General features: G+C 42.2%; 1 pseudogene across 1 annotated transcript; it reads left to right on the forward strand.

The window, feature by feature from the left end:
* The first annotated feature begins 4,807 nt into the window (after positions 1-4,807).
* On the forward strand, positions 4,808-6,036 carry LOC115893688 (annotated as a pseudogene). The gene has a single exon (XR_004053753.1). The product of XR_004053753.1 is annotated as a transcription initiation factor IIE subunit beta pseudogene (transcript).
* Positions 6,037-6,757: the final 721 nt, after the last annotated feature.

Raw genomic sequence — 6,757 nt, forward strand, 5'->3', positions numbered from 1 at the left:
TGGTTAGAAAGTGTGTGGCACTTCCCCCTTCCCTCTCTGTCTCTCCTGCTCTACCATTGTGAAGATATACATGCTTCCTCTTCACCTTCCATCGTGATTGTAAGTTTCCTGAGGCCTCCCAGTCATGCTTCCTGTTAAGCCTGTGGAACTGTGAGTCAATTAAACCTCTTTTCTTTATAAATTACCCAGTCTCAGGTAGTTCTTTATAGCAGTGTGAGAATGGACTAATACCGAAAATTGGTACTAGAAGAGTGGGGCACTGCTATAAAGATACCTGAAAATGTGGAAGCAAATTAGGAACTGGGTAATGGGCAGGAGTTGGAACAGTTTGGGGGCCTCAGAAGAAGACAGGAAGATGAGGGAAAGTTTGGATCTTCCTAGAGATTTGTTGAATGGTTTTGACCAAAATGCTGACAGGGATATGGACAATGAAGTCCAGGCTGAGGTAGTCTCAGATGGAGATGAAGAACTTATTGGGAACTGGATTAAAGGTTACTCTTGCTATGCTTTAGCAAAGAGACTGGAAGCATTTGCCTCTGTGCTGGCAGCACTTTGCCCTGCCCCTGAGATCTGTGGAACTTTGAACTTGAGAGAGATGATTCAGGCTATCTGGCAGAAGAAATTTCTAAGTAGCAAAACCTTGAAGATGTATCCTGGCTGCTCCTAAAAGCCTATGCTCATTTGCATAAAGAAAGAGATAGTCTGAAATTGGAACTTATATTTAAAAGGGAAGCAGACTATAAAAGTCTGGAAAATCTGTAGCTCTGCCATGTGGTAGAAAAGAAAAACCCATTTTCTGGGGGGAAATTCAGGCCCAAGTCAGCTGCAGAAATTTGCATAAGTAAGGAGGAACTGAATGTTAGTAGCCAAGTCAATGGGGAAAATGTCACCAGGGCATTTCGGACACCTTTGTTGCAGCCCCTCCTATCACAGGCCTGGAGACCTAGGAGGGAAAAATGGTTTCCCCCGGGGCTCCGCTGTTCTGTGAAGCCTCTGGGCATGGCACTGTGCATCCCAGCCATTCTAGCTTCAGCTATGGCTAAAAGGGGCCAAGGTACAGCTCAGGCCATTGCTTTTCCAGGTGCACAGTGCAAGCCTCAAACCTTCTACATAGTGTTGGGCCTTCCAGTACACAGAAGGCAAGAGTTGAGGTTTGAGACCCTCTGCCTAGATTTCAAAGGCTGTATTGAAATGCCTGGAAGTCCAGGCAGAAGTCTGCTTCAGGACCAGAGCCCTCATGGAGAACCTCTACTAGGGCAGTGCAGAGGGGAAATGTGGGGTTGGAGCCTACATCCAGATTCCCCACTGGGGCACTGCTTAATGGAGCTGTGAGAAGAGGGTTACTGTCCATCAGGCTCCAGTATGATAGATCCACTGACAGCTTGCCCTGTGCACCTGGAAAAGCCACAGGCACTTAAGGCCAGTCCATTAGAGCAGCCACAGGGGCCAAGCTTCCCAACGCCTTGGGAACCTACCCCTTGCATCATTGTGGCCTGGATGCAAGACATGGAGTCAAAGGAGATAATTTTGGAACTTTAAGATTTAATGATGACCCTGCTGGATTTTAGACTTGCATGGGGCCTGTAGCCTCTTTGTTTTGACCATTTTTTCCCATTTGGAATGCGAGCATTTTCCCAATGCCCATACTACCATTGTATCTTGGAAGCAGTGAACTTGTTTTTGATTTTACAGGCTCATAGGTAGAAGGGACTTACTTTGTCTCAGATGAGACTTTGGACTGTGCACTTTTGAGTTAATGCTGAAATGAATTAAGACTGGAGTACTGTTGAGAAGGGATAATTGTATTTTGTAATGTGAGAAGGACATGAGATTTGGGAGGGGCAAGGGGTGGAAGGTGGAATGATATGGTTTGTGTTTGTGTCCTCACCCAAATCTCAGGTCGAATTGGAGGAGGGGACTGGTGGGAGGTGATTGGATCATGGGGACAAATTTCTTCCTTGCTCTTCTCATGATAGTGAGTGAATTCTCACGAGATCTGATGTTTTAAAAGTGTGTGGCACTTCCCTCTTCCTTCTGTCTCTCCTGCTTCACCATTGTGAAGATGTGCCTACCTCCCCTTTGCCTTCCACCATGATTGTAAGTTTCCTAAGGCCTCTTAGTCATGCTTCCTATTAAGCCAGTGGAACTGTGCACCAATTAAACCTCTTTTCTTTACTCAGTATCAGGTAGTTCTTTATTGCAGCATGAGCATGGACCAATACACTAATTGACCTAGAGAGATTTTTAGTTCAGTAAGAAAAGCATAATGTAGAGAAATGTATACAGTGAAGCCATATTTGTGTGTGTGTGCAAAATAATGCTCAAATTCCCAAACTATGCATACTGGTGTATGATTGTGCTAATGTATGATAGTAGAGAAGGTGTGAAAGACACATAGTTTTTGAACCTTGGTTTTGCTGTTAGCTGGAGATGAGGAAGGGAGGATAATATATGGAAGGATAGGATAGATATTGTTTTGGTGAAAAGAAGTAGGTCTAAAGCCAGAATGAAATGTGAATGATTGTCTAATGGAGAAAGGCTTTTGGTCTCTGAAACCTTTTGCAAAGCTTACTGTTGTGAGCTAGGCTTTGGTTGTTGCTCCAACTCTTGACTTTTGGGCTCCAAAGTCAATAATAGTTGTAGCATAATTTAATTTCAAAGGTTTAGGAGTCCTACAATCAAGCCAAAACATGAAGGATCCTTTTAGAGGAATTAAAAGCTGACTAACATTAGATTTCTTCTCTGAGCCAATACATTCTAGAAGTCAGCAATAGAAGGTCTGCGGAAATTTAAGAGAAATAGAATGTGATAAAGACGTTTTCCCCAGCCATTTTGTCATCAATATAGGGCAGCAACAGTTTCATTTTCTGATCTCCAAAGGCTAAGAAAAGTTACTACTCAAGTATCCTTTCTGTAAAAATGACTCAAAACATTTATCCACATGATATGAATATAAGTCAAAACAAGACCCTAAGTTGGGGAATTTGGGATTGGAAAGAGGCAGTAGTAAGCACTAAAACCAATTAAATATACAAAAATTTAGGATGATGTCAGGAAGATGGCAAAATAGAAAGTTCTATCCCTCATACCCCTGTAGAAACACCAATTTTAGCAACCACTCATAGAAAAGAATACTTTTGTGGGCGCCTTAGAGTCCAGCTGAGAGATTGCAACACTCTGGTGGAACAAAAAATTCAAGAGCCGGTATATTGAAGAGGTTAAAAAAGTAATTTCACTTTACCCACATCACCCCCTCACCCAAAAGCTCAGGGCTGAGAGAAGCCCCCTGTGCTGAGAGAGGCCCATAACTTCTCCTACAGGGGAAGTGAGCACTCAACGTCTACAGTCTTTTGGGACACTGCCCAGGAGGCTCATTTCTATCTCATCTCAGTGAATGAGAACAGAATGCCAAGAGGACTGGCATGGCTGAGTTGTCTGGGAGCAGCTAGGAGGAGGGAGAAAAGGTGGGAGTATATAGCCACTGGCATGTGATTATCAGCAGCCTCACAAATGGTACCAAGAGGCCTGCCATGAGCCCCATAGGACAACTCACCTGTGGAACTCCCAACAAGTAGACATATGATCCCAACACCCTGCCCCTCCACCCTGTGGACAGTGCCCTACATGTTCCTATGTGTAACACACACAAGCTCCTACAGACAACACATGGATCTCAATAGCAGGTACAGATATTAGCAGCTGGCTTTTTTCTGATAGTTTGGGAAAAAGCACACAATCTTGAACACCTCAGAGCACGGTCCTAGGGAAAATAAATGGAAGACTCTTAGCAATAGGCATGGCTTTTTAAGATCAAGAGAAGTCACACAATCTTAAGACTTCTCCTCTAAGAAGGATCAAGACGAGTGGATAGATACATCAATAGAACAGGCCTGAGAGACACCCAAAGTCTCTAGCCAGGCTCACTGGTGTAGGTCTTTCACTCCTAAAGCCAGTCAACAAAGACTGGAGGAAGTGATTCCCTCTTCAAATGTGAAGACAACAATGTAAAGTTTCAAGAAACCTAAAGAATCAAGGAACTATAATACCACTGAAGGAGCAAAATAAAGCTCCAGTGGCTGACATCAAAAAATGGAGGTATATAAATCACCAAATAGTTTCAAACAATCATTTTAAAGAAGCTCAGTGAACTACCAGAGAAAATAGATAAATAATTTTAAAAAATCAGTTAAACAACACATGAATAAAATTAGAAGTACGACAAAGAAAAATAGACCATTAGTAAAAACCAAACTGAAATTCTGGATATGCAGAATACAATATCTGGACTAAAAAATTCAATAGAGATCTTCAATAACAAACTCAATCAGGCAAAAGAAAGAATTAGTAAACTCAAAGATCATTTGAAATTATTCAGTCAGAAAAATAAAAAGAAAAAAATGAAAAATAATGAGGAAGGCCTGCAGAACTTACGGGACACCACTGAACAAACCGATAGATATGTTATGGGAATCCAGGAGGGAGCAGAGAAAGAGAAAGGAGCAGAAAACTTATTAAAGAAGTAACAATAGAGAACCTCTCAAATCTGGAAAGGGAAATTAACATCTAGATCTGTGAAGCCCAAATAACTCCAAATAGGTTGAGCTGAGCATAAATAGGTCTGCAAGAAAAGTGTACCTAGCAAAGCTATCCTTCAGAAGTGAAGTAGGGATAAAGACTTTCCTAGACAGACAAAACTGAGGGAGTTCATCACCACTAGATAGCCTTACAAGAAATACTAAGGAAAATTCTTCAAGTTGAAATGAAAGAATGCTAACTGGCAATTAAAAATGTATGAAGGTGAGATCGGGAAGTGGCGGGCGGAGTCCCGGGTCGAGTCGTCGCCTCAGCCACCGCCGCCGCCGCCGCCGCCGCCGCCGCCGCCAGTGGCGAGACCCCGACCTGGCGGGTCAGCGCTGGGCGTGCGTGCGGGCAGGCGGGGGCGCTGACGAGGAGCAGGAAGAGGCTGCAGTGCCGGCGTGGGCGGCTGGCCGAGGCGGAGGCGCAGGAACGGGGCGGCGAGTCGTGAGAGGCTGCCGTCCTCACTCAGCATTATGGATCCAAGCCTGTTGAGAGAAAGGGAGCTGTTCAAAAAACGAGCTCTTTCCACTCCTGTAGTAGAAAAACGTTCAGCATCTTCTGAGTCATCATCTTCGAAAAAGAAGAAAACAAAGGTAGAACATGGAGGATCGTCAGGCTCTAAACAAAATTCTGATCATAGCAATGGATCATTTAACTTGAAAGCTCTGTCAGGAAGCTCTGGATATAAGTTTGGCGTTCTTGCTAAGATTGTGAATTACATGAAGACACGGCATCAGCGAGGAGATACGCATCCTCTAACCTTAGATGAAATTTTGTATGAAACACAACATTTAGATATTGGACTCAAGCAGAAACAATGGCTAATGACTGAGGCTTTAGTCAACAATCCCAAAATTGAAGTAATAGATGGGAAGTATGCTTTCAAGCCCAAGTACAACGTGAGAGATAAGAAGGCCCTACTTAGGCTCTTAGATCAGCATGACCAGCGAGGATTAGGAGGGATTCTTTTAGAAGACATAGAAGAAGCACTGCCCAATTCCCAGAAAGCTGTCAAGGCTTTGGGGGACCAGATACTATTTGTAAGTCGTCCCGATAAGAAGAAAATACTTTTCTTCAATGATAAGAGCTGTCAGTTTTCTGTGGATGAAGAATTTCAGAAACTGTGGAGGAGTGTCACTGTGGATTCCATGGACGAGGAGAAAATTGAAGAATATCTGAAGCGACAGGGTATTTCTTCCATGCAGGAATCTGGACCAAAGAAAGTGGCCCCTATTCAGAGAAGGAAAAAGCCTGCTTCACAGAAAAAGCGACGCTTTAAGACTCATAACGAACACTTGGCTGGAGTGCTGAAGGATTACTCTGACATTACTTCCGGCAAATAGGGAACAGCTTTGCCCTGGAACAGAGTCACAGATACACAATCAAGAGCGTTCCTGCTGATGCTCGGGGTCTGAAGACAGTCTTCCCATCTGCTGCTTGTGGCTGCGGAGAGGAGCAGTTCAGAAGGTATAAAACTCATTGGTAAAGGTAAGTAGAGAGTCAAATTTAGAATACTCTTAATACTTTAATGGTGATGCATAAGTCACTTTGAACTCTAGGATAAAGGTTAAACAAAAAAGTATTAACAATAACTACAGCTGCAATAATTAGTGATACTCAATATGAAAGATGTTATTTATTACATCAATAACATGTGTATGGGGGAAAAGTGTAGAATTGTTATATGCAATCAAAATTAAGTTGTTAAAATAGACTGCTATAAGATGTTTTATACAAGCTTCATAGTAATCATAAAGAAAAAGCCTGAAGTAGAGACACAAAAGATAAAGGAATCAAAGCAGACTACTACCCTAAAAAAATCAAATCACAAAAGATGATAAGAGAGAAAAAATTATAAAACAGAAAACAAATAACAAAATGTCAATAATAAGTCCTTACTTATCAATAATTACTCAAATATAAATGGCCTAAGTTCCCCAATCAAAAGATATGGAGTGATTGAATGGATTAAAAAAATCCAACTCTGTGCTACTTAAAATTGACTCACTTAAGATTTAAGGACACACATATGCTGAAAGTGAAGGGATAGAAAAATATATTGCATGCAAATAGTAACCAAAAGAGGGCAGGAATCACTGTACTTATATCAGACAAGACAGACTTTAAGTCAGAAATTGTCACAAGAGATAAAGAAGGTGATCATATAATGAGAAGGGGC

This window comes from Rhinopithecus roxellana, chromosome 15 (assembly GCF_007565055.1).
Source record: "Rhinopithecus roxellana isolate Shanxi Qingling chromosome 15, ASM756505v1, whole genome shotgun sequence".
Lineage (NCBI taxonomy): Eukaryota > Metazoa > Chordata > Mammalia > Primates > Cercopithecidae > Rhinopithecus > Rhinopithecus roxellana.